The sequence below is a fragment of the Somniosus microcephalus genome, chromosome 6 (assembly GCF_052327205.1).
Source record: "Somniosus microcephalus isolate GS21.2 chromosome 6, FLI_Smic_1.0, whole genome shotgun sequence".
Classification (NCBI taxonomy): Eukaryota; Metazoa; Chordata; class Chondrichthyes; order Squaliformes; family Somniosidae; genus Somniosus; species Somniosus microcephalus.
This window is the reverse complement of record NC_140992.1, coordinates 253157025-253184485: the sequence shown is the minus strand read 5'-3', so window position 1 is coordinate 253184485 and position 27461 is coordinate 253157025. Positions and strand designations below refer to the sequence as shown.

General features: G+C 46.3%; 1 protein-coding gene and 1 long non-coding RNA gene across 4 annotated transcripts in view; one reads left to right on the top strand and one right to left on the bottom strand.

Moving 5' to 3' along the window:
• The window catches only part of LOC147116662 (uncharacterized), a 139557-nt gene extending 114464 nt beyond the window's left edge, over window positions 1-25093 (top strand). The window contains exons 5-6 of the long non-coding RNA XR_015078853.1: window positions 10553-10796; window positions 15556-25093. This is a non-coding gene — a long non-coding RNA (uncharacterized LOC147116662). The remainder of the gene's footprint in view (window positions 1-10552; window positions 10797-15555) is intronic.
• The window catches only part of cdh13 (cadherin 13, H-cadherin (heart)), a 1232244-nt gene that overhangs the window by 460090 nt on the left and 744693 nt on the right, over window positions 1-27461 (bottom strand). The gene's annotated exons all lie outside the window — the stretch shown is intronic.

Below are 27461 nucleotides of genomic sequence, written 5' to 3'. Positions count from 1 at the left end.
CTGTAACTTTCTGATTCTATGATTCTATGATATGAATGCAAATTGGAAATTCACAGGCCTTTTGTCAACTTGTCCTCCCCCACATCTTTTCCTTTTATTGACACAGGCTGCATACATTACTCTGCAATACAGAGCTCATTATCTCCTTTGGTTCCATTAACCATGGTCATAGGCTCAGTTTGCAAAGCCTACGCATTTCTGACCAACGCTAATAACATGTCTAAAATTGTGACACCTGCCATGTTCATTTTAATAATGATTTCACGCCTCGGCAATCACCAGCTCCTTTGGGAATCCGGTGCTGTCAACGAGCAAAATCTTCAAAATGCTCTGATTGGACAGGAGATTGAGATCTTCCTATATTTTATGGACTCATATGTTCTGACTGCCATGAACTCCTGACCCTTGCAATGCTTATTTTGTAAAATTATTTGTTGTATAATATTAGTAAACTTCAAATATTTTTTTTTAACTGAAATATTGCATGGCTCTTTATTGGCCATTTAGATTAACTGTTTTCCATTTTCATCAGTTTTCAGTGTACAATTAAACCATTCTGGTTGATAGTGGTGTGGGTCTTAATGTTCAGGAACCCTGAATGATTAATAATAGCAAGGGCACCATCACAGAAGTAATTGGCAGTGCATTTCACCATTCATCCAAGGTTGCATAGATAAAGGATACAAGAGTGTTATCACTTTCCAACGGTAATCTTGGTGGTGTAGGAATTAACGAATTCCTACGAATACCGGAGATCGACACAAGAGAACAACTAAACAGGTCTTTACTCAACGGAGATGCCATGAGGACTGCCTGGGCAGCCCCGTGGTTTGTGACGTGACATCATCGCGTTTTCCCATGCTCTTAAAGGGGCCACGCCCCGTACATGCAAACTCTATATACAAAACACAGTAATGCTTAACACAATGGTACAGGTTTAGGCTGGTGTTAGAACATCGTTAAAGAGAATTATATACAGTTAGCCAGAGTCATTCAGTGGTTCTGCCACATGCGCCCCCCCAGAATTCGCTTTAACAGACAAAGTCAAACGGTGAGGGGGTCTGACGAGCCTGTCAGAATGACTCCTGTACTCTCGAGGCGGAGGCTGCTGGTCGGCTGGTGGTCTGGCGGGTGGTCGCACTTGGTCTGCCGTAACGAAGATGGGTGGCCGACCCCGTCTCGGCGGTTGTGCTGTCTCGATGGGGCGGTCGAGGTCTAAATGTGCTGGCTTTAAGCGGTCAACCAAAATGTGGTCCGGTTTACCACCGACATCTACCATGAAGGTTTTGTCCCCTGCTTCCAACACGCGGAAGGGACCGGTATATGGGGCCTTGAGCGGATCCCTATGTGCGTCATGGCGAATAAAAACGTATTCAGCCTTGTGAAGCTCCGTGGGAACGTGTGGCCTCTGCAGCCCGTGGTGCGAAGTGGGCACCGGTGCGAAACATCTGGCCGCCTCTTGGTGACTAGCAAGCTGGGCAGACGCGGACCATGGCTCCGTCGATGTTGGTAGGAAGTCCCCTGGGACTCGCAGCGGCTGACCATACACAAGCTCCACTGATGAAGAGTGAAGGTCTTCTTTGGGGGCCGTGCGAAGGCCCAACAGGACCCACGGTAGCTTGTCTGCCCATCCAGCATCCTGGAGGCTGGCCCTCAGGGCGGCTTTCATTGACCGGTGGAAGCGTTCGCAGAGGCCATTCACCTGTGGGTGGTAGGCTGTGGTGCGGTGTAATTTGACACCGAGTCCTTGGGCCACTGTATTCCAGAGTTCGGAGGAAAACTGCGGTCCCCTGTCTGACGAAATATCTGCAGGCACTCTGAAACGGGCGATCCAGGGGGAAATGAACGCCCTGGCCACGCCCGCTGAAGTAGTGGATGACAGGGGGACCGCCTCCGGCCATCTGGTGGTGCGGTCAACCATGGTCCGGATGTGTGAAAAACCATGGGAGGGTGGGAGTGGTCCGACCAGGTCCACGTTGACATGGTCAAAACGTTGCTCCGGAACTGTGAAGGTGGCCAACGGAGCTTTGATGTGGCGCTGTACCGTGGCCTTTTGGCAGGCCACGCAGGTGTTGGCCCAGTCGCGGACATCTTTATGCATGCCATGCCATACAAATTTCGCTGACATCAGTTTCTGAGAGGCCTTCATTCCTGGGTGTGACAACCCATGTATGGCGTCGAACACTTTGCGGCGCCAGATGACCAGCACGACAGGGCGAGGTTCCTGTATGGAGACGTCACACAACAGCGTGGTACCTACCGAATGGAACTTGACGTCGGCCAACTGGAGGCCAGTGATGGCCGTTCTATAAGCTTGGACTTCCGGCACCGACTGCGTAGTCCGATGCGTCGGTGGTGAGGGCGATGGTTGCTCCTGGCAGCGGGTGCATCAGCATAGTCGCGTTGGCTAAGGCGCTTTTGGTGTCGGCGAACGCTCGGGCCATGTCATCCGTCCAGTCTACCGGGTTCTTGCCAGTCTTGCCCTTGAGGGCCTCGTACAGGGGCTGCATGAGTAGTGCCGCCTTAGGCACGAAGTGATGGTAAAAGTTTACCATGCCTAGGAATTCCTGCAGGGCCTTTACATTCTGCGGGCGTGGAAAGGATGTCACCACCTCTACTTTCGAAGGTAAAGGAACCGCTCCCTCTGAGGTGATGCGATGCCCCAGGAAGTCAATTTGGTGCAGGCCAAATTGACACTTGGCCGGGTTGATAATCAGGCCGTGTTGGCTGAGGCGTCGAAAAAGGGTGCGTAGGTGACAGGTATGTTCTTCCTTAGTAGGACTGGCAATTAGAATATCTTCCAGGTAAACGAAGAGGAACTTGAGGTCCCGCAGCACGGAGTCCATCAGGCGTTGGAAAGCCAGGGCGGCGTTCTTTAACCCAAACGGCATTCGTAAAAACTCGAAGAGGCCGAATGGGGTGATGACTGCGGTCTTCTGGACGTCTTGTGGATGAACTGGGACCTGGTGGTAGCCCCGGACGAGGTCGACTTTTGAGAACACGGTGTTCCCTGCCAAATGGGCAGAGAAATCCTGAATGTGGGGGATCGGGTACCGATCAGGAGTGGTGGCGTCGTTGGGTCGTCGATAGTCGCCGCATGGCCGCCATCCGCCGCCAGGCTTTGGGACGATATGGAGGGGTGAAGACCAGGGACTATTCGACCGGCGAATAATCCCTAACCGTTCCATGGTCGCAAACTCCACCTTTGTGACCACCAGCTTGCCAGGTTCCAGGCGCCGGGCCCGCGCGTAGACCGGGGGGCCGTTGGTGGTGATGTGGTGTTCCACACCAAGTTTTGTGGCTGTGGAGGAGAACGTGAGTCTTGTCAGGTCGGGGAATTCGCCGAGCAGGCGAGCAAACTCATCAGGAATCGGGAACGCACAGGAGACGGTGCGTGACGTAGTGTTACTGCGGTAACACGGAAGAGAATTAAAAGTTGCTGTGTTGATCAGCCGCCGGTTCCTAACGTCGACCAGGAGGCTGTTGGTGCACAGGAAATCCATGCCGAGGAGGGGCTGGGAAACTCTGGCCGTAACAAACTCCCAGTGAAAACGTTGCCCCCCGAGGCACACCTCCATTCGCCGTCTGCCGAAGGTCCGAATTGTTCCGCCATTGGTCGCTTCAAGGGTGGGGCCATGATTCCCCGTCTGCACATCGAGGGCGGACGTGGGTAAAATGCTGCACTGCGCCCCGGTGTCACACAGAAAACGACGACTGGAGAGAGTATCAGTGATGAACAGCAATTTTCCCGCGTTGTCGATCGCCATCGCGGCCGCGGGGTGCCCGTTAGACCCGTTCCTCGGTGGTCGCAGTGTCAGTTGTTGTTTGTTTTTTTGGGGAAAACTGCAGGGAGGGCGGCAACACTCCGCCTTCGTGCCGAACTGCGCGTGGTAGAAACACAGCCCAGCAGGCTGACGAGCTGGGGCGGCGTCTGCGGGGGATGCGTGCCTCGTGGCGGCGCAGTACTGCCGAGTTACAGCGAAAATGTTGTCAGCCTCCGCAGCGAGTGTTGCGCAGTCTTCAATTTCAGATCTGGCCAGGGCAGCTTGTACTTGTTCAGACAGTTGGCTGAGGAAAATCTCGCGGAATAGGAAACATTCCCGTTCTGAACCCAGGAGTGTGAGCATCAACTCTGAAGGCTTGGAGTCCCCGAGTCCGGGCATAGCCAGTAATCGACGGGCGCGCTCCGATTTTGTGAGCCTGAAAACCTGCAGTAACCGCGCTTTGAGGGTTTCATACTTGTGCTCCGTTGGGGGGTTTTCGAGGAGGCTGACGATCCGAGAGGCGGTAGAGCTGTCGAGTGCGGAGACCACATAAAGGTACTTGGTCTGATCCGCATCGATGTTCCTCAGGGCGAACTGGGCCTCGACCTGAATAAACCACGAGGGCGCTTGCTGCTCCCAGAACTGTGGTAGCTTTAGCGAAACGGCGTTTGCTTCCATGCTGTGCTCTTCTTTTGTGAAAACGTTCACAAAAACGGGGTCACCAATGTGGGAATTAATGAATTCCTACGAATAATGGAGATCGACACAAGAGAACAACTAAACAGGTCTTTACTCCTCAACGGAGATGCCACGAGGACTGCCTGGGCAGCCCCGTGGTTTGCGGCGTGATGGCATCGCGTTTGCCCGTGTTTTCCCGCGCTCTTAAAGGGGCCACGCCCCGTACATGCAAACTCTATATACAAAACACAGTAATGCCTAACACAATGGTACAGGTTTAGGCTGGTGTTAGAACATCATTAAAGAGAATTATATACAGTTAGCCAGAGTCATTCAGTGGTTCTGCCACAGTGGTATTTTAATTTCATGCCCTCTCAGGCTGGACTATCGTGGAGCAGGGGTGCTGAATGAGGTGTTGAAGTTTGAACATTTGTGTAGTAGAAAGTCAAGGGTTTCGGGGCTTGTTCATTGTCAACATTACTGTCATTTTATATGAACCTCAACATCCCACCACTTAAAAAGGCATTTTCAGATTTTCCCCTTCATTACTTAAATCAAACTTGGGTCTACAGCAGACAAACATAATTAGTAAGAATATGAGCTTCACATAATATTTTGTTCTTTATGGCTTTTAGAGTGCAGCTAAAATCCAAGATGTAGATTTGAAAAAGAAATTAAAATAATGAAGACTTATGAAAGAACCTTAAGTTTATTTGTTTTTAAAAAGGCTGCCAGGTGTATTCAGCAGGATCGATTTAACAAATTGCTCAAATGACGAAGTCTTCCTTTTGTAATTATAATATTAGGCTCCTACTGTAAAACTTTCATTAATCAGTCTCTCTTTCAATGAGCTAATTAGAACAACGAGCTCTAATTGATCAGAGTGAATCCATTTTTAAATTAAAATTATAAGATGATATGGACTGATTTATGGTTTAATGTATTGGTAGAATGATATTGATAGCAACATTCCTATCTTGTAAACTGGTTACACAATATACAATCTCACCAAGTCAATAATGAGATAAATGTGACAATGTTATGTTATTGATAGGAGTTTTGAGATATTGCACAAAGACGGCCTAATTGACTGCAAGTTTCAGTTACAGTGGAGAGCCTGTAGATGCTAAATAACTAATGTTGGTTTTTGGGCTGAAAGACAAAAGACCAGTGCCACATCTAAATTATAGATCAATGCAACCAACAGTGTAGTGCTTTCATTAACACCGTCATAGTGTTAGGTATGAGCTGAATTTAAATATGAGGTTCCCTTTGAACTACAAGTAGTTCAGTAACAGAGGACCTTGATTTAACATCTAAATTATAGGTCAAGGCAACCACCAGTGCAGTGACTTCATTAACATGGCCTCAGTAATAAATAGGAGCTGAATTTAAACAGAAGGCCCTTTGAATCACATACCTCTGTTTGAAAAGCAAGCGCACTATAGATGGAGCCAACTGACACCAGAAAAATGCTTGATTAAAGCAAAGTTTTGATGTTACAAGTATTTTCCCATTGACCAAATATAAACTGAGCATTGTCAAGCAATTTGGCGGTTGAGTTGGTAAATATGATGCACGACTTCATGATCAAATGTGCAAAAGAAGCAATGAGAGGCAGTGCACATCTTGATCTACTAATGAGGAGTGTTTCAAACGACATACAAGAAATGGAAGTCGTGGCAACCTTGGGCGGTGGTGATCGCGTTCCACAGGATCTGGCAATCAGAAGCTAGGAATATTTTAAAAGTACTGACGAAGGGTCATCGACCTGAAATGTTAATTCTGTTTCTCTCTCCACAACGCTGCCTGGCCTGCAGAGTGTTTCCAGCATTTTTTGTTGTTGTTTAATATTTTAAAAGAGCTAGATTCAAAACAGTTAGAAACATCTTCATAGAAGGCAAGTGGAACTCCTTTAAAGACATAGTGCGGAGCACACAGGATAAGTATTACCTAGAAACAGTAAGCGTAGACTAAATAAACATGACCCTAATTAAATTAACAAATTAATTGTAAGTGGAATAAGGGGGAAAGAATGAATTCCACAAATCCTGCAATGGGATGAATATAGGAACATGCAGAAACATGTTAAATAAGTAGTCAGAGACACAAAGATAATTCAGGAAAATAAAGCATTGTTGCAAAACACCACTGTAAGAAACTTTTTCAGTACTTTAACAGTAAGATGGCAGCCAGAGAAGAGGCAAGAACCATACAAGATGCAAACTGGGCTGAAACAGAGAATGAGCAGGATAGTTAACATTATGAATGATTACTTCCTCCAAAAATCCACAAAAGGAGACACGAGCAGCATATGCTCCATAAGTAGCAACAGCCTAATGATTTTGATATAAATTAAATGGACGTCCTAAACAGGCTAAAAGGATTCAAAACAAATAAATCTCTAGTTAGAGATGGTATCTGTCCCAGGGTACTAAGAGAGATGGGGAGGGGAGTTGTGAGGCACTGACGGTTATAGTGTGGAAGTCACTGAATACTAGGGAGGTACCAGTGCATTGGAAGTGAGGTAATGTGGTGTTCATTTTCCAAAAAGGGTGACAATGCAGATACACACAACTACAGACTTACTTCCGACCTATTAGTCTTACTTCAGTTCCATGTAAAATAATGGAATTGATTATCTGGAGTAAATTTAAGGATTATCTGTATATAATAATAAAACAAAGAACAGTTAACATGAATTAACAGATCCAGCCTGACCAACTTCCTTGATTTCTTTGGGGAAGTGACATCCCAAGAGGTTTGTGGAAACCCCTGTGATGTGTTGTACCTAGACTTCTATAAAGCATTTGATAAATGTGTACACAAAAGACTGCTAGTTAAGTTTAATGTGGTGGAGAGTCACATTAGACCTTAGAAATTGATAAAAATTGATGGAAAGATGGAAAACAGTATGTAGAAGGTGTGTCGGGCTGAGAGAAGGAAGTGTCTGTGAGATCGATATTGGGGTCATTACTGTAACTAATTTACATTACTAACATGGATTCAAAAACTCACTGCAAATTGGATACATTTTCAGATCATACCAAAATTGGATGGGCAGTTAGTTTTGAGGAAGCAGCTCAGGAATTATAAAATGAATTGGACAAAATTTGTAAATGGGCAGAACAACTACAGATGAAATTTAATACAGATAAATAATTGTACATAGCAAAACAAAATAACCAACACACATACTCCAGTAACAGTGTAGAAATAGAGCTAAGAATAGATTTGAAAGGCATCTATGGTTCCTAGTAAACTTAACACTCGGTGGGGGGGGGAGGTGGAATTCCACAGAGTTGAAAAACAGGCGCGGGCATCGCGATGCGCGATATGCCTGTGTCCGTTCAGTGAGTGCAGGCACCATGTCAACTTCGTGCTGCCTGCTAATTATAATGATTAATGATTACAGCGTACAGCCGAGTTCTGAAGGTGACAGGTTGTGTCTCTAAGAAGCGCTGGCAGGGGTCCGTCGTACAGCTGCATGCTGTGCATTCTTTGGGGAGGGCATTAAAAGGAGTGGCGATGTCCAAAATACCAGATCGTTCGTCAATTCAGTGTGGCAAGCTGATTGACGTCGCGTCTGACTATTTACCATATGTGGAGCGAGCGCAGGCAACGACAGCGCTGCCAACCTGCCCAAAATGGCAGCCGCTTCCATGCCGGAAGTGGATGGAAGTGAGGTGGCCACCATTTTACATCCAAACTGGCCTTATCGGCCGATGCAAACAAGCCAAATTTCACAGCCAGTATGTCCAATCACTTCAGAGCAGCAAAGCAATAGACTGCAGAACTAAACAGCCAAAACAGTACAATGCAAGTTAGAGGAAGCCATGCTCAAACTCCATAGTGCTCTAGTCAGGTCACACCATGGTACTGCGTTCAGTTCTGGTCACCAAGATGCAAGGGAGAGGTCAAGCACTGGAGATAGTTCAGAGTAGGTCACAAGGAAAGACTGGGAAAACGTGTCTTGAAATGAGGTAACCGAGAGGTAACATTATAGCGACATCTAAGGTAGTAACTATGTGGAAAAGGTAGATATAAAGGGGAAAAATTCAGTTGGTAGTGCCACCCGTTAGCGCCTTAAGAGGGTGCTAAGTGGGGCGCAAACCAACAAGCGCCCGGGCGCGGTACTGCCCACGCCTCCCACAAAATTCAGCGGGAGGTTAGTGGTGGTGCTAACCGGTAGTGCCCTGCGGTGCAGCGCCGCTGGCGATGACGTAATTGGTGTGCGCAGCGCCCCACTCATGCCCCAGCCACGATCTTCGGGAGCGCCCCCTGATTTACCACCGGACGCTATGTCCGACAGGGTCAGGGGGGCATACCTGCGGCCGGGGAGGCGCAATTTAAAGGCGAGGTGCAGGGCGGCCATTTTTGTTGCTGGCCGCCTGCCAGCACCTGCCTGTGCTCCTGTCCCCAGCCTCCTGAACCCCACCCCCGGTGGAGTGCCGGCTGCACTCCAAGAGCCCGGCACTTCTCTTGGGTGCCGGGCTCTTTTGCCTGCACTCCCGATCCCCGGGGGCCCAGCTGGGCCCCAGGTCATGCTGCACAAGGCCCCTCCCCTTTAAGAAGGGGAGGAAGGCCTGCAATACCGCGCGCGGCGCGACATGCCGCACGTAGCACCACAATGTTCACTCGCAGCGCCCCAAGAGGGAGGCGAGGCGCTTCCAGTAGCGTCCCGCTTCCCTCTTGGGGCACAACCACTCAATTTCCGGTGCGGGGGCGCTAATTTTTCCAGGGCGCTACTTTTAGTGCCCCGGCAAAGTTAGCGCCTCAATTGGGGCGCTACTCAATTTTTAGCCCCAAATAGTTTAAACCAACTTGCAAGAGTAGCGCAAGGAAAGTGCCCAGTAATACTGCTCACAGTGGTAGTTTGGTTGAGAAGGAGAGGGGTGACAGATCTGTGTGTGTGTCCAAACCCCATGCAAGGAGCACAATTAACCAGGTTCATGTATTGCATAGTATTTACAGCACAAAAACAGACCATTCGGCCCAACAGGTCTATGCTGGCGTTTATGCTCCACACGAGCCTCCTCCCATGCATCTTCATCCAACCCCATCAATATATCCTTCTATTCCTTTCTCCCTCGTGTTTATCTAGCTTCCCCTTAAATGCATCTATGCTAGTAGCCTCAACCACTCCCAGTGGTAGCGAGTTCCACATTCTAACCACTCTCTGGGTAAAGAAGTTTCTCCTGAATTCTCTGTTGGATTTATTAGTGACTATCTTATATTTATGGCACTTAGTTCTGGTATTCCCCACAAGTGGAAACATCTTCTCTACGTCTACCTTATCAAACCCTTCCATAAACTTAAAGACCTCTATCAGGTCACCTCTCAGTCTTTTTTCCAGGCAAAAGAGCCCCAGCTGGTTCAATCTTTCCTGTTAGGTATAACATCTCAGTTCTGGCATCATTCTAGTAAATCTGTAGTACTGGCACATGCTCTTCACATTGAAAACAGTGGACAGGATAGACAAAACAGAACAGCTACACATGAGACCAGCTAAGACTGTGGCAACTACACTTGAGCTGGGTCAGAAGAGTGAAAATCTGGTCAGCACCAGCTGCACTTTGGGAGCTGACATAATGAAAAATGTAGTGCAGCCCTAGAACCAAAAGTCCATTATAACAACTGCATTAAGCCATTACACCACTCAGGTCAGCTTTACTTCAGGCTGACAGGGAAATTAAACAAAGTTGAAGCCTGCATAGCCAATACTTTTCTAGCCATGCTGCAGGTAAAATGTATTCCTGTTCAGTGCTACACACAGACAATGACTTCAGTTTACATATTTACGCATCTCCCACAGCACTGCAGACTAGCCCAGATCATACAGGTGTCAATGGGGGCTTCATGTTCATCTTATTTTCTATAGTTATAGAGAATCCATCTACTGTATTGCAAGCTGGATTAGTACCAGGACTATCACAAGGCTTGTAGGAGACTGTCATGGTCTTGCATGCTGCGGGCACAGTTGGAACCTGAAAACCATGCGTGCATTGTCAATATTTGTGGTTGTCTTTAATTTCAACAACATAGATGTATTAAAATATTTAATAAAAGGTCATTGATCTGAAACATTAACTTTGTTTCTCTCTCCACAGATGCTGCCTGACCTGCATTCCCAGCATTTTCTGCTTCTGTGATAGATTTTTTATTATTCCCCATTATAGACACACAAAAGTAAAAAAGACCTTTCGAAAGAAAAACACTTTGCATTGAATCTTTTCAAGCCCGGCTAAAACAAAGTGATTCGTACAAATGTTTGAGACAGTTGGTTTAAAGACTAATTCAAAGGCTGGAATTTTCCGGGGTGTTAGCGAGTGGGATTGGTGGCGAATCGGGTGGGTAAGTGGGTTTTTTTTTGACAGCGGGTCGGGAGCCCGCTGTCAACCCGTTGCAACGCGCCTTTCCCAACGTCGGGTCTGTCAGTGCTGAGCATTTGTCAATGTTGGTATCCGATTGGTAGGTGATGTCATATGGTTAGCACAAACCAATGAGCACACTTACAAGTTATAGGAGAAATTTTAATCTCTAAAAATGGGTGGGTTTGGTTAAGGTGGAAAGTTAAAATGTTAAAAATTTCAAACCCAACCCCAACCCGCCCACTTCCAGTTTTAACGGAGGCAGGGTGAGGGGCAGGCGACCAATCCGCTCTCAGGAGGCAGGTCGGTCGTTGAAACTATTTTAATAAGGTTTCTATTTTTAACCCATGTTGGCTGGGCTTCCCAGGCGTCGGGAAAACTGGCAGGTAAAAGGAAGCAAGAAGGACCGGATCCATCAGGTAAGTGCATTTACAGCACTGCTTGTGGGCCAGGAGGAGCAGGAGTGTTTCTTCCAGGCCCAACAAACTAACCGTGTAAACCGCCCCCGCCCCCGCCTCAGCGCAATTTGTCCGACAAACCCCCCCCCCCCCCCATGACACCTCCACGATCACCGACCCACCCCGATCTCCCCCCGATCCAACTACGACCACCAACGCTCCCGATCATCCACCTCCCCCCCAACACCATGATCACCAATCCCCAGACCTCCGCCCAACTGCCTGGCGATCACCGTTCGCCCCCCCACCCCTCCCCCCTCCCCGCCAACTCCATGATACGGATAAATTTGTTGTCCAAAAGGAGCAGAATAGAATTTGGCACAAAACGTTTCCAGTGAAGGATGCCTGAAGTATTCAAAATTCAGAAACTCAGTAAAAGACAGGAAAAATTGCTCACTCTCACATAAATTGGGGCCAGATCATAAGCCGCTGCTGTTCCACTTCTAACTGTCTGAAATAACAAGACAGGTAGCACATTCTTGGTGTGTCAGGGCTCATTCTGAGTTAAAAAGCAGTTGCTTTGTGACAGAAAAAAGGATCTTTCTACCTTATTTTTCACCAGAGGTCCCAAGAACCTGGAAATAATTAAGACAACATGAAGCATGGATAGTGAGCATTCAATATTTCCATATGCAATGCTCAAGCTGTGCTGTGAGTTTAATAAAGGTTGTAGATTTTCAAGAGGTTGTAAATCAGAAGTTGACTTGATAATGTCGGGGACAATAGATGCTAGGCTGTGTCAGTAGACCAAAGTTAAAAGAGTATTATGGCCTATGCCCCTGAAGAGAAGAGGTAATTAAAAAAAAATACATTATTTAAATGTCGCCCGCCCCCCCACCAGCTTTTGGTTTGATGAGGGCTACATTTCTTTCGCTGTGCTGTAAATTTCAATGATAACAACAGGATGGAAAATTTATCGTGAGTTAAGGCACCATAATCCAGTGCTGCTCTCCCTCAGTACTGCACTGTCGGAGGTGCCGTCTTTTGGATGAGACGTTAAACCGAGGCCCCGTCTGCTCTCTCAGGTAGACGTAAAAGATCCCATGGCACTATTTCGAAGAAGAGCAGGGGAGTTTTCCCTGGTGCTCTGGCCAATATTTATCCCTCAATCAACATCACTAAAATCAAATTATCTGGTAATTATCAGATTGCTGTTTGTGGGAGCTTGATGTGCGCAAATTAGAGTCATAGATAGATTTATACAGCACAGAAAGAGGCCATTTGGCCCATCGTGTCCATGCCGCCCATCAAGCCCTGTCTATTCTAATCCCATTTTCCAGCACTTGGTCCATAGCCTTGTATGCTATGGAGTTTCAAGTGCTCACCTAAATGCTTCAGCACGGTGGCATAGTGGTTAGCACTGTTGCCTCACAGCGCCAGGGACCCGGGTTCAAATCCGGCCTCGGGTGACTGTCTGTGTGGAGTTTGCACATTCTCCCCGTGTTTGCGTGGGTTTTCTCCGGGTGCTCCGGTTTCCTCCCACAGTCCAAAGATGTGCGGGTTAGGTTGATTGGCCATGATAAAAATTGGCCCTTAGTGTTAGGGGGGATTAAATACATGGGGTTACGGGGATAGGGCTTGGGTGGGATGGCTGTCGGTGTAGGGACCGGGTGCTAGGGTTTGGATGATCAGCCATGATCTCGTTGAATGGCGGAGCAGGCTCGAAGGGCTGAATGGCCTACTCCTGCTCCTATCTTCTATGTTTCCTGCTTCTACCACCCTTTCAGGCAGTGAGTTCCAGATTCCAACCACCCTCTGGGTGAAAAAGTTTTCCTCTAAGCCTCCTGCCCCTTACCTTTAAACTATGCCCCCTGGTTATTGACCCCTCTACTAAGGGGAAAAGTTCCTTTCTATCTACCCTATCTATGCCCCTCATAATTTTGTACACCTCAATCAGGTCCCCCCTCAGCCTTCTCTGCTCTGAGGAAAACAACCCCAGCCTGTCCAGTCTCTCATCATAGCTGAAACGCTCCAGCCCAGGTAACATCCTGGTGAACCTCCTCTGCTCCCTCTGCAATGCAATCACATCCCTCCTATAGTGTGGCAACCAGAACTGTACACAGTATTCCAGCTGTGGCTTAACTAGCGTTTTGTACAGCTCCATCATAACCTCCCTGCTCCTATGTTCTATGCCTCGGCTAATAAAGGCAAATATCTCATATGTCTTTTTAACCACCTTATCTACCTGTCCTGCTGCCTTCAGGGATCTATGTACATGCACACCAAGGTCCCTCTGATCCTCTGTACTTCCTAGGGTCCTACCATTCATTGTGTATTCCCTTGCCTTGTTAGTCCTCTCAAAATGCATCACCTCACACTTTTCAGGGTTAAATTCCATTTGCCACTGTTCTGCCCATCTAACCAACCCATCTACATTGTCCTGTAGCCTGAGGCTTCCCTCCTCGCTATTTACCACTCCACCAATTTTCGTGTCATCTGCGAACTTACTGATCATACCTCCAACATTCATATCTAAATCATTAATGTTAAAGGACCCGGCACCGATCCCTGCGGTACACCACTGGACACAGGCTTCCAGTCACAAAAACAACCTTTGACCATCACCCTCTGCCTCCTGCCACTAAGCCAATTTCGGATCCAATGTGCCAAATTGCCCTGGATCCCATGGGCTCTTACCTTCTTGATCAGCCTCCCATGTGGGACTTTGTCAAAAGCCTTACTGAAGTCCATGTAGACTACATCGACTGCATTACCCTCATCCATGCACCTAGTCACCTCCTCAAAAAATTCAATCAAATTGGTTAGGCATGATCTCCCACTGACAAAGCCATGCTGACTATCCTTGATTAATCGTTGCCTCTCCAAGTGGAGACTAATTCTGTCCCTCAGAATTTTTTCCAATAATTTCCCTACCACTGATGTTAGGCTCACTGGCCTGTAATTCCCTGGTTTATCCCTACTACCTTTCTTGAATAATGGTACTACGTTAGCTGTCCTCCAGTCCTCTGGCACCTCCCCTGTGGCCAGAGAGGTTCTGAAAATTTGTGTCAGAGCCCCTGCAATCTCCTCCCTTGCCTCACACAGCAGCCTGAGATACATCTCATCAGGGCCTGGGGATTTATCCACTTTTAAGTCCGCTAAAACTGCTAGTACCTCCACCCTCTCAATACTAATTTGTTCAACTATATTACAATCCCCCTGCCTGATTTCTATGCCTACATCGTCCTTCTCCATAGTGAACACAGATGCAAAATATTCATTTAAAACATCTTCTGGCTCCACACACAGATTGCCACTTTGGTCCCTAATGGGCCCTACTCTTTCCCTGGTTATCCTTTTGCCCTTAATATACTTATAAAACACTGTGGGATTTTCCTTTATTTTGCCCGCCAGTGTTTTTTCATGCCCCCTTTTTGCTCTCCTAATTTCGTTTTTAAGTACCCCCTGCACTTTCTATACTCCTCTAGGGCTTCCACTGTTTTTAGTCCTTTGTATCTGCCAAAAGCCTCCCTTTTTTTCATAATCCATTCTTGTATATCCCTTGACATCCAGGGTTCCCTGGGTTTGTTGGTCCCACCCTTGACCTTTACGGGAACATGTTGGTGTTGTACTCTATTTCTTTTCTGAAAGACTCCCACTGCCCTGATGTGGATTTTCCTACAAGTAGTTGATCCCAGTCCACTTTGGCCAGATCCTGCCTTATCATATTAAAATCAGCCTTCCCACAATTTAGAACCTTTATTTCCGGTCCATCTTTGTTCTTTTCCATGACTACCTTAAATCTCACCGAATTATGGTCACTGTCACCAAAATGCTCTCCTACTGACACTTCTACTACTTGCCCGGCTATATTCCCTAGAAGCAGGTCCAGTACCTCCCCCTCTCTTGCTGGCTCAAAAAGCTCTCCTGGATGCACTTTAAGAATTCTGCACCCTCTAAGCCTTTCACACTCTGACTATCCCAGTTAATATTGGGGAAGTTGAAATCCCCTACTATTATTACCCTATTATTTCTACACCTCTGAGATTTGCCTACATATCTGTTCCTCTATCTCCCCCTGACTGTTTGAGGGCCTATAGTACACTCCCAGCAATGTGCTTGCGCTCTTTTTGTTTTTAAGTTCTACCCATATGGCCTCATTAGAGGAACCTGCTAAGATATCATCCCTGATGACATCATCCCAAATTGGCTGCCACGTTTCCTACATTATAACAGTATTTCATTGGCTGTAAAGCGCTTTGGGACATCCTGAGGTCATAAAAGGTTCTATATAAATGCAATTCTTTCTTTTAATCTAGAAGTTACTGTGGGTTATGTCAACAGATGAATGGCAATCATCAGCGAACATTCCCACTTATGACCTTATGATGGAGGGAAGGTCATTGATGAAGCAGCTGAAGATGGTTGGACCTAGGACATGGCCCTGAGGAACTCCTGCAGCGATGTCCTAAGGCTGAGATGATTGGCCTCCAACAACCACAACCACCTTCCTTTGTTCTAGGTATGACTCCAGCCAGTGGAAAGTTTTCCCCCTGATTCCCATTGACTTCAATTTTACTAGGGCTCCGAATGCAGCAAGACTGAGATGACATTCAGGCTTGGGCTGATAAGTGGCAGGTAACATTCACGCCACACAAGTGCCAGGCAATGACAATATCCAACAAGCGAGAGTCTAACCACCGCCTTTGACATTCAATGGCATTACCATCGCCGAATCCCCCACTATCAACATCTTGGGAGTCACCATTGACCAGAAACTTAACTGGACCAGCCACATAAATACCTTGGCAACACAAGCGGGTCAGAGGCGAGTCTGTGGCGAGTGTCTCACCTCCTGACTCCCCAAAGCCTTTCCACCATCTACAAGGCATGAGTCAGGAGTGTGATGTAATGCTCTCCACTTGCCTGGATGATTGCAGATTCAACAACATTCAAGAAGCTTGACACCATCCAGGACAAAGCAGCCCGCTTAATTGGCACCCCATCCACCACCTTAAGCATTCACTCCCTGCACCTCCGGCGTACCGTGGCTACAGTGTGTACCATCTACAAGATGCACTGCAGCAACACGCCAAGGCTTCTTCGGCAGCACCTCCCAAACCCACGACCTCTACCACCTAGAAGGACAAGGACAGCAGGCGCATGAGAACACCAGCACCTGCAAGTTCCCCTCCAAGTTACACACCATCCTGACTTGGAAATATATCACCGTTCCTACATCATCACTGGGGCAAAATCCTGGAACTCCCTTCCTAACAGCACTGTGGGAGTACCATCACCACACGGACTGCAGCGGTTCAAGGCGGCGGCTCACCACCACCTTCTCAAGGGCAATTAGGGATGGGCAATAAATGATTGCCTTACCAGCACCGCCCACATCCCAGAAACAAATAAAAAAAACACTACAGCCGGGATGTTGTTGGGGCCCATTGCCTTTGCTGTATCCAGTGTACTCAGCCACTTCTTGATATCAGGTGGAGTTAATCGAATTGGCTGAAGACTGGATTCTGTGATGGTGGGGACCTCAGGAGGAGGCTGAGATGGATCATCCAACTCAGTACTTCTGGCTGAAGATGGTTGCAAACGCTTCAGTCTTGTCTTTTGCACTCGCGTGCTGGGCTCTGCCCTCATTGAGAATGGGGATGTTTGTGGAGCCTCCTCCTCCCGTTAGTTGTTTAATTGTCCACCACCATTCACGATTGGATGTGGGATTGCTTAGCTCTGTCTATAGCATGCTGCTTCCACTGTTTAGCATGCATGTAGTCCTGTGTTGTAGCTTCGCTAGGTTGGCATCTCATTTTTAGGTACGCCTGGTGCTGCTCATGGCATTCTCTTTTGCACTCCTCATTGAACCAGGGTTGGTCCCCTGTCTTGGTGGTAATGGTAGAGTGAGGGATATGCCGAGCCATGAGGTTACAGATTGTGGTGGTATACAATTCTGCTGCTGCTGATGGCCCACAGTGCCTCAAGGATGCCCAGTTTTGGACTGCTAGACCTGTTCTGAATCTATCCCATTTAGCTCAGTGGTAGTGCCACACAACACGATGGAGGGTGTCCTCAGTGTGAAGATGAGACTTTGTCTCCACAAGGACTGTGCAGTGGTCACACCTATCAATACTGTCATGGGCAGCTACCTCTGCGACAGGTAGATTGGGGAGGACGAGGTTAAGTAGGTTTTTCCCTCGTGTTGGTTCTCTCGCTGTCTGCCGCAGGAGGAGGCAGTAAGCTTTTTAAAATGAGAAGATTAATACCCGTGTTAAAATAGCGTCAGGAACTTCATGTGGATGTGTTCAGCACTGTCCACTAATATCGGCAGCAGTAATTGTTGCAATCCTGTTGTGTGAAACCACTCTCAGAACAGTTGTTCAAATATGAAACTGTATTTTTCACAAATGTAAATATATGTCTATGCTTCCTGACACTACAACAACAACTTACATATAGCACCTAAAATGTAGTAAAAACATCCCAAGGCGCTTCACAGGAGTGGTATCAGACAGAATTTGACACCCAGCCTCATAAAGAGATATTAGGACAGGTGACCAAAAGCTTGATCAAAGCAATAGGTTGTAAGGAGCAACTTAAAGGAGCAGGGAGCGGTAGAGAGGCGGAGAGGTCTAGGGAGGGAATTCCAGAACTTAGGACCAAGGCAACTGAAGGCACAGCCGCCAATGCTGAAGCGATGAAAACCGGGGATGCGCAGGAGGCTAGAATTGGTAAAAGGATAACAAAAGGTAAGCTCATCAGAGGAGCAAGTAGGAAGCAGTATTGATAAAATCATTTAAATATTCATACGGTGATGCTAACAGGCATGGCACAAAATCATAGAACGTAGTAGCTTTATACTACTAGTTGAAAAATATTCTATTAGTGCTGCAGTGTGTCTGCAACATACACACTTTCAATTATCCCGACGACTGATCAGTTGCATTGAGTTTACTGGGTCATTTTAATCATGCAATAAAGTTCATTATTACATAGTGTACATGGTAATAAAAGCTGGCAGTGCTGGATAAATTCCAAGGCTGCAGACTGATCACCACTGCATACTGCAGGAGACATTAATACCACCAGCATACAGTACCTTATATAGATTTCAGGTTATACCACTTATAAAAGAAAGAAAAATAGATTAGGAGTTTATTAATGGCCACTCAAGTTTGAGCTCCAGATGCTTGGTGTCCATTGGAAATGAGTGCATCAGAAGAGGGTAGGTAAATATAAATTGAAGGGCAGTTTACTGAGTGGCCCTCTCCTGCACATAGGCCACCCTTTGTTGCTGGATCTCCTGTATCATGGCCTTCAACACCTGATCAATGAACCTGGACATTTTTTTTCTCCAAATAGCACAGAAGAAAGCCAACCGCCCTTTAAACAGCTGCTGGTGCCTGTGAACCCACCCACTTCTAGCATGTCATGTTTTTTGCTCTGCAAGTGTCATCAAAAAATTAAATCAGCTGTCCTCATATTATGAGGTGAAGTCAACTTGTAGCCCGCTAATGCCTAATGTGCAGTAATGTGCACTGCACCCGGCTCACATTATCAGCCCCATAACTGTAATTGTAGAAGTAAGTTTGATAAAAACAGGCCAAAGGCCAAAACCCAAGACCAATCATATCTTTTTGAAATCTCCTTTTCCTCTCCATACTTCACTGCCAGCACTACTTAAAGTGTCCAGTAAGGACTAATTTTCTAAAAACAACACATTGACTTATCAAATCCTGCCTTACTGTCGCAAGCAAGCCTCCCAGTCCTCACCCCATATAAACAATAAGCGGTCACAGGGCAATTTATAGTGAGCTCATAGTCTTTGCTAAGTTAAGGATGTCAGAATGTCATCCACTGTTACATTTTTCATAATGCATTATTCTTTATTCAGAAACAATACACAATTGGTCATTCCATGTTGCTTGGTAAAACGAATGTTACAGTACGATTTAACAATTAGTCAATTGCAACATAGGAACAGGATCAAATAATGAATTCATTTTCACTGACATACATCAGTGGTTTATGTCAGTAATTTAATATCACAGAAAAGTAGCAACCAATCGTTCAATTAAAACCCAGCAACAGTATCGTACCGAATTACAGCATTACATTATTCCTAAAAGCATCATGGCGTAGAGTTTCTGCTTTGGGCGCAATTGGCAATCCGAGACTAAATTGTGCTCAAAATTGCACTAGTTTTCTGAAATGAATTTGTTGCTCAAGTTTCCACTCAAACCTATTTACATATCGTTGAACGTAAAATCTTCCATGAACCAGCGCAATCGGGCAGCGTTTTAGAAGGTAATTGTTTATTTGTTTTCTTGCATTAACACACATTCCTCGATGTATTTAAGAGTGGTGACCTGGTGCAATTTGATTAATACAGCTGAAAATGGGTTTATCACAAAACATAAGGGGGGAAAAATTTGGTTGGTTAGTTAGCACCTCCCGTTGGTGCCTCCAGGGGGCGCTAATGGGGTACTAGGAACTTAGTGCTTGAGCGTGGCGGGCTTAGTGTCGCTCGCGAAATTGACCAGACGTTTTGCGGCGGCGCTAAAAAGTACCGCCATGATCTCCTGCACCCCCAGATCGTGATGTCAGTTGAGTGTGCAACGCCCCGGTAGCGCCCCGGACCGGATATTGATTCACGCACCCTGCCTTAGCGCCTGCCGCTAGGAACGACAGGTGGAGGGGAACATTTTCAAGTCGGGAAGGGGCTGGGGGAGTGCTATTTAAAGGCGGGTGCTTCCTGCCTTTTCTTGTCGGCAAAATGTTTGGTACACGCAGGTTAAGAGGGAGAGAGATGCTGTCCTAAGGAGTTTTGGCCCTCAGCACCACTTTTGAGGTTCCTAAGCACCAAGCTCTTTCCTTGGGTCTATCCATTAGTGCTTCCACACAATTGCTTTAGAGGTCCCACCAGGCCAAGATTCAAGGCTGCAATGAGCAGGGTGTGGCTGGGCAGCAAGATGGCCCCTCCCCTTTAAGAACTGGACAGCACCAGTCTGGCTTCCATGGTAACTGACATCGCCTGAGCTTCGGTAGCGTTCTGAGGTAGCGCCTTGCTCTCCGATGTTTGCACCTTAAGAGAGGTGTGTAGCGCCTGATTTAGCGCTCAAATCACCTCCAGGGGCGATAGAGGTGAATTTTGTAGTCAAAGACGATAATTAGCACCAAGTGCTAAACTTTGTGCCCAGCCGATATTAGCGCCCCAAAATGGGCGATACCCAATTTTTCCCCCTAGCATTTTTAATAAAAGTGTCTAGTCCACCACCAGTGAGTGAGCTGATTTTAAATAACTTTAAAAAACTATACTGAACCATTTACTAGTTTCATTGATGTACAGTAGTCAGTTTCTTAGTAAGTTACTTTTTTTTAATATTTAAAAGCTTCTAAAAGGTGCCTATTACTGTCCTTGCGCCTAAAAATAAGCTTCATTTTAAGAGCCTCTTTGAAGGCCCGCAAACGGCCACAATTAGCGGAAAATTGCATGATGATTATTTCCATTCGGGGGCATGGCCAGAGTTGTGGGCGGGGCCGGCTTCCAACGCGATTTTTTTAAACCAGCGTAAAATATTGCAGAAACTCGACTAGCACTTGAAATTCCTCGATCTTTTACACTGGTTTGGCCGATTTTGGGTGAACGGAAACTCTCCCCCCATATATTTAAATACCAATATGATGTTCCAGTAAAGCCTCTGGCTATGAGATACATTTAATAGATTATGATTGGTTAAATAACTGGAAACCTAATATCTTAGAATATATAAAGGGACCAATAACGGTGCCGAGGCATTGGGATTGCGTCTTCTCAAAACACATTGTGCATCGGTAGCTCACTGAGCTGGCATTGCAATATAAAGTGAGATCAACTCACTTAAGTACATTTTTCAGCACCTCCAGCACAGTTTGTGATTCGCTAGGTGCATGCACGGATGGCTATCTGGCACCAGCAGCTCTTAAAGTTCTGACAAAGGGTCATCGACCTGAAATGTTAGCTCTGTTTCTCTCTCCACAGATGCTGCCTGACCTGCTGAGTATTTCCAGCATTGTCTGTTTTTATTTCAGATTGCCAGCATCCTCAGTATTTTGCTTTTGTTTTGCTCTTAAAGGACTGTTGGTCACCCATAAAGGCAGCATATGCTTAAAATGGCAGCGACAGAACAGTATCATTCCAAGATGCTGCTTAAGAGGTGATCCTACATGAGGTGCACAGAGAGGGAGGATCTTTTTGGAATGGAGGGCCACACTCCAGTCAAGAGTACCGTCACAGCAACCTGGATAGGGGTTTGTTGAATAGGTAAATACTGTCTCCCCATGGCCTGAATCTGGGGCAGGTAAAGATAGCATTTGCTGGTTGCTCTCAAGATTGCCAAGGTAAGTGTGCTCACATTTTGCATAATTTAGCAATGTTGTCTTACAAGGCACTTTAATAGTATTTCACTGCAGTATCACAGAGGGAGAATACACTCTGGCAACTGTTCATCTATTCTCCAAATGCACAGTTCTACCCAGTTCACTCTGCAATTGTGGTGGCAGCAATGCATAGAATTACATAGAATGTACAGCACAGAAACAGGCCATTCAGCCCAACTGGTTAAAGCTCCACACGAGCCTCCTCCCACCCCCTATCAGAATAACCTTCCATTCCTGTCTACCTGATGTGTTTAGCATTCCCTTAAATGCATTTATGCGGTTTACCTCAACTACTTGTGGTAGCACGTTCCCAATTCTAACTGCTCTCTGGGTAAAGAAGTTTCCTTTGAATTCCCTATTAGATTTATTAGTGACTATCTTATATTTATGGCCCCTTGTTTTGGTCTCCCCCACAAGTGGAAACATCTTCTCTACATCTATCCTATCAAACCCTTTCATAATCTTAAAGACCTCTATCAGGTCATCTCTCACCCAGGATCCCCTCTTAAGCAGCATCTTGGAAAGATACTGTTCTGTCTCTGTCATTTTAAACATATGCTGCCTTTATGGGAGACCAAACGCAGCTTGGGTGACCGCTTTGTGGAACACCTCCGTTCAGTCCGAAAGGGTGACCCCAAGCTTCTGGTCGCCTGTCACTTTAATTCCGCACTCCACTCCCACTCTGATCTCTCCATCCTCGGTCTCTTACACTGTTCCAATGAAGCTCAACGTAAGCTCGAACAGCACCTCATCTTTCAATTAGGCACTTTACAGCCCTCTGGACTCAACATCGAGTTTAACAATTTCAGTCCATAACCTCTGCCCCTATCTTTTTTTCATTTTTTTCTCTCCCTCACATGGCAGCTGTCGCTCATTCTGCCAGTGCCATTTACACTTCATCTAGAGTCATCTTTTGTTTTTTAACTTGTCCCATTACCATCTCCTTTTGCCTCGCACCATCATCCCTTTTGCCTTTTAATCTCTCCCGCCTTCCACCCTAGCACAGACCTTCCCTTTTGTTCTTTCCACCCCTCCCTCCTTTCCCTGCCCCTACACTTGCTTAAAAACCTGTTCCATCTCCAACTTTTTCCAGTTCTGACGATAGGGTTGCGATGGGGTGGAAAGCTTCCGGTAAATTTTTGGAAATTTTCCACGGGAAGTTTAGCTTGGGAATTTTGCCCAAAAAAGCACATGCTCGCATAATATTGTTTTTTTTTGTATTTCTTTCATTTTTTTTCCACAGGTCCTCTCTTAAAATTACTAACAGAGTTATTATTAAGGAATTTCTTAATCAATATATGTTTATCTTCTTACTTGTTTTAATAATTACAAGTTTTGTGTGTGACTGTGAACAAATGTGTTTGGATGAGTGGATGAGTGATTAGAACCCTCTATTGGTGATGTAGCGTCGTGCGTGCACAGGTCATGCTTCCATCACATGGAGCATCAGGAAAAATTTACTCACCCTGTTGCAATCATGCTGATCGACTGCAGTTTGACACAGAGACAAATGCCCTTTATTTCTCTGCATAGAACAACGCCATGTTTACCGTTGGATGTGTTGAAGCATTTTACCCCAGGCATTAAAGATGGAAAGACTGTGTACATGTGCAAACACTGTACAAAGCCATATGTAAAGAATGCCACAAAGATACAGCAGCATTTATCCGAATGCAACAACTTCACTCAAAGCTCACAGCAGTCAGCCCAGAGTTCCTCTGCTTCCATTCAAGAAGATGATGGTTCACATTCAGTATCAGGCTCCTTATCATCCGCAACTCCTGGCCCACTTGGAAGGTTCTTTGATACAATGGATAACCATAGCCAGAAGAATGCAGATGAGTGCCTTGCTCGAGCTGTATATGCAACAGGCTCACCCCTCATGCTCACAGCCAATGTGTACTGGAAGAGATTTTTCAATGTTATTCGCCCTGCATACTGTCCTCCCACCAGGCATGCTTTGAGTATAACAGAGTCCAAGGAAATCTCAAAGAAACGATAGAGATGGCAGACTGTGTTGCAGTTATCTCAGATGGGTGGTCAAATGTACGAGGGGAGGGCATCATAAACTACATCGTCTCCACTCCTCTCCCAGTGTTCTTCAAGAGCACAGACATGAAGGACAACAGACACACAGACACATACATTACTGATGAGCTGAAAGCGGTCATCAACGATCATGGATCACAAAAGGTCTTTGTAGTAGTTACTGACAATGCTGTGAATATGAAGGCTGCTTGGGCTCAAGTGGAGGAGGCCTACCCTCATATTACGTCTATTGGGTGCGCAGCTCATGGGCTCAACCTGCTCCTCAAGGGCATCATGGGTTTGAGAACCATGGAAACACTGTACAAGAGAGCCAAGCAAGTTGTTAAGTATGTCAGGGGAAAACAGGTAGTTGCAGCAACCTACAACTCCAAGCAAATGACAAAGAACAAGAGCACCACACTGAAGCTGCCCAGTAACACTAGATGGGGTGGCATTGTCATAATGTACAACAGCCTTCTGGAGGGTAAGGAGTCGCTGCAAGAAATGGCAATATCCCAGTCTGGGGATATGGAAACCACCATCAAGAAAATACTGCTGGATGATGTGTTTTGGGAGAGAGTGGTTAGCAGCCTTAAACTACTCTCAGCAGTAGCATCTGCAATTGCTCAGATTGAAGGAGATGACGCTGTCTTGTCAAATGTTCTCAGGCTTTTTGCTGATTTAAAAGAACAAATCAGCATTGCCCTATCCACATCCCTGCTGCTCAAAGCAGAGGAGAAGGCAATTGTTCAATTCATACAGACGTGTCAGGAATTTTGTGTCAAGCTGATTCATGCTGCAGCATACATGCTGGACCCAAAGCATGTTGGGAGCCCAATACTTTCTGGAGAACAGACCAACAGCGCTACAGTGTAATTTCTACCCTCTCACGCCACCTCAATCTGGACGTGGGCAAAGTTTCTACAAAGCAAGGTCTTTGGAATGGGGACGGGATATGAGAATCATGCAAGCATATCAGTGCACATACCTGGTGGAAGGGACTTTGTGCATCTGAGGCCCTGTCACCCATTGCATCGGTGATACTCCAAATCCCACCTTCATCTGCGGCCTCTGAACGAAATGGTCACTTTTTGGGAATACACATACAAAGGTGCGCAACAGGCTGACTAACATGAGAGTGGAGAAACTGGTGGCTATCTGGGCGAACCTACAACTTATTAAGCCAGATACAGAAATGTCCACCACACAGCTAGACAGTGACACAGAGGAGGAAATGGACACGTCCGAGCCAGAGAATCAGGAGGAGCAATAATGAGTAGAAGACTCAGAAAACTCATGAGTAGAAGACTCAAAAGGGACAAAATAAGGACAAATTACAGGCTAAATAAGCTGATGCTCTTTTTGTTTTATTTTAGATGGGTCTTTTTTGTGGGGGTTCAATAAAGTTCAAAATTATAACCTAAATAAAGTTTTGAAAGCCTGTTTTTATTTGTATGGAACAGTATGTCTATTTTGATGACAAAGATAATATAAGGATCAGAGACAAAACCATCAGTGTGCAAAAAAACTAAAAATTCCCATGGAACGTTTCCTCTTTTAAAAATTCCTGGAATTTTGCAACCCTAGTCATCGACCTGAAACGTTGGCCGCGATTTTGTCGGCACTCAGAGAGGCGGGTCAGAGGTTAAAGTGCAATTGATTGACAGCAGGTCCCAAACCCGCCGTCAACCCGCCTCCAAACAGCCTTCCCAAGTGTCGGGTCCCCGATTTGCGAATGGACCCGACACCTAGCTGTGGGAATCGGATTAAAGGCAATTAGCTGCCTATTAACAGGTACTTGCCAGTAGTTGTCAGCCTATTTTTGGATTTTGCCACTTTTGGCTCGGGTTTCCCAACATCCGGACACCACGCCAAGTAAGTGTGGCGTGTTGTGAGTCTGCTGTAATGTTTCTGTATTGATGACAGCTGCAGAAGTTTTGTGAAGGATCCAATGTTGCACATGGTGAGTCTCGGAGGAAAGAAAATGTTGGGTACTGCATTTTTAATACATTTACAGATTTCTTTAGCTTACAAGTTTTTAATCCATGTCCAGTGCCACCTCATTGGGAGAACCGCTCTCACCAGTGACAGATCGCTTCTGTCACCTCACCTGCAGCTGCCATCTATTCCAGCCTATGGAGTGAGTCATTGGAGAGCCTGGGTACAAGAGGTCACCTTTGTGCAGTGATTGTCAGTGTTTGCAGCAGCTCAATACTGTCAAACGCTGAGAAATCAGCTGTCAAAATAAAATTGTGCATGGTCCCTTTAAGGAAACCCGCAGATGACGCGTCATCAAATGACGTCATCAGACCTGCTTCCTGTTAATTGGTCAGCAAGCCCGGAGGGCGGGCTTAACAAGGTCAATGAAGGCAAAATCACGTCTCTGAAGCGGATGCAGCTGGGGACGAGACTGGAAGCCGGAAACCAGCTGTCCCACACTCAACCCACCTCCATTAATAAAATCGCGGCCGTTAACTCTGTTTCTCTCTCCACAGATGCTGCCTGACCTGCTGAGTATTTCCAGCATTTTATTTCATCTCTCACCCTTTTCTTTTCTAAAGAAAAGAGCCCCAGCCTGTTCACTCTTTCCTAACAATGCATTTGCCCTGTGGCCCACGAGATGTGGCAAGCAATGAACACCAAGGGCTGGATTTTCCAAGCCCCGAGGAGGCGGGCATGGAGGCGGGACAGCCGGTAAGATCGGAGAAAGTGGAGGCGGGTGGCAAACCTGCCCCCATCCCATCTCCGTGCCCATTTGCCAGGAGGCGGGAAGATGTGTAGCCTCGGGTCCTGTCCCGTGGAGGTGGGAAAGGCATTTTGGAGAAATCGGAGAACCCCGCCGGGTTGGAGGAGACATGGAGGAGGTCTGCGCTGGTTGGAGGCACCTGGAAGTAAGACGTAGAGGTGAATGATGGGTGCAAGTGTGGAGTGGTAAGTATGTAAGGTGAGTGATAAGTTTTAAAAAATGTGCACTTACCTTGTTTTCTTTCTACAGCCTTTAGCCGCACTGGATGGGGAGAGCCGATAGTCTCCTTGTCAATTTCACATAATGGCTGTTGGATCCACTGATCTTACAGACAAGTGAAATTTAAAAGTTGAAAGGTTTGATGAGTCCTCATCACAAAGACTCATCAAACTAAAGAGAATGGCAGTGTTTGACAGCTTCACAGAGCTGTCAAACGTTGTCATTTCTTCTTTCAAGAAGTCTTGACAGATAGCACGTCGGACGTTGATGTGATGTGTCAGTGACTTCCTCCCTAATTGGTCTGCTGAGCCCGCAGGGCGGGCTTAACAAGGTAAATCAGGGGAAAATCCCACTGATTGATCAGGCGAGGATGGAGGCGGGACATTGACATGACAAGCAGCAGCCCCGCCTCCAACTTGCCTCCATTCACAAAACCCAGCCCCAAGTGTGTTCCTTACCTCAGATACCTGCATGCTGCCTGTTTCCACAGCTTTAATTCCCTCAGCATTAGCAAAAACAATTGGCTGGGTTCCAGACTCAAGCACACACAGCAGCTTCATTTTGTTACTTAGCTCTTTGAGTCTGCTTTAAAAAAAATCTGTGTTTATTCTCAACAATGTAGCACGTAATAGCATCAAATGACGCCATCAGACCCGTTTCATGGCCCAAATTAAAATGGCTTTCAAAATTGACACTCTAAAAACCCCTGGTTAAAAATGACACTCCAAATACTCCTCAGCTAATGACCTTTGAATTTGTTCAGTGTACTAGTGCCATTCGAATAAGAAACAACTTACGTGTTTGATAAAGGGGTTAATGTTTAATTGCGATT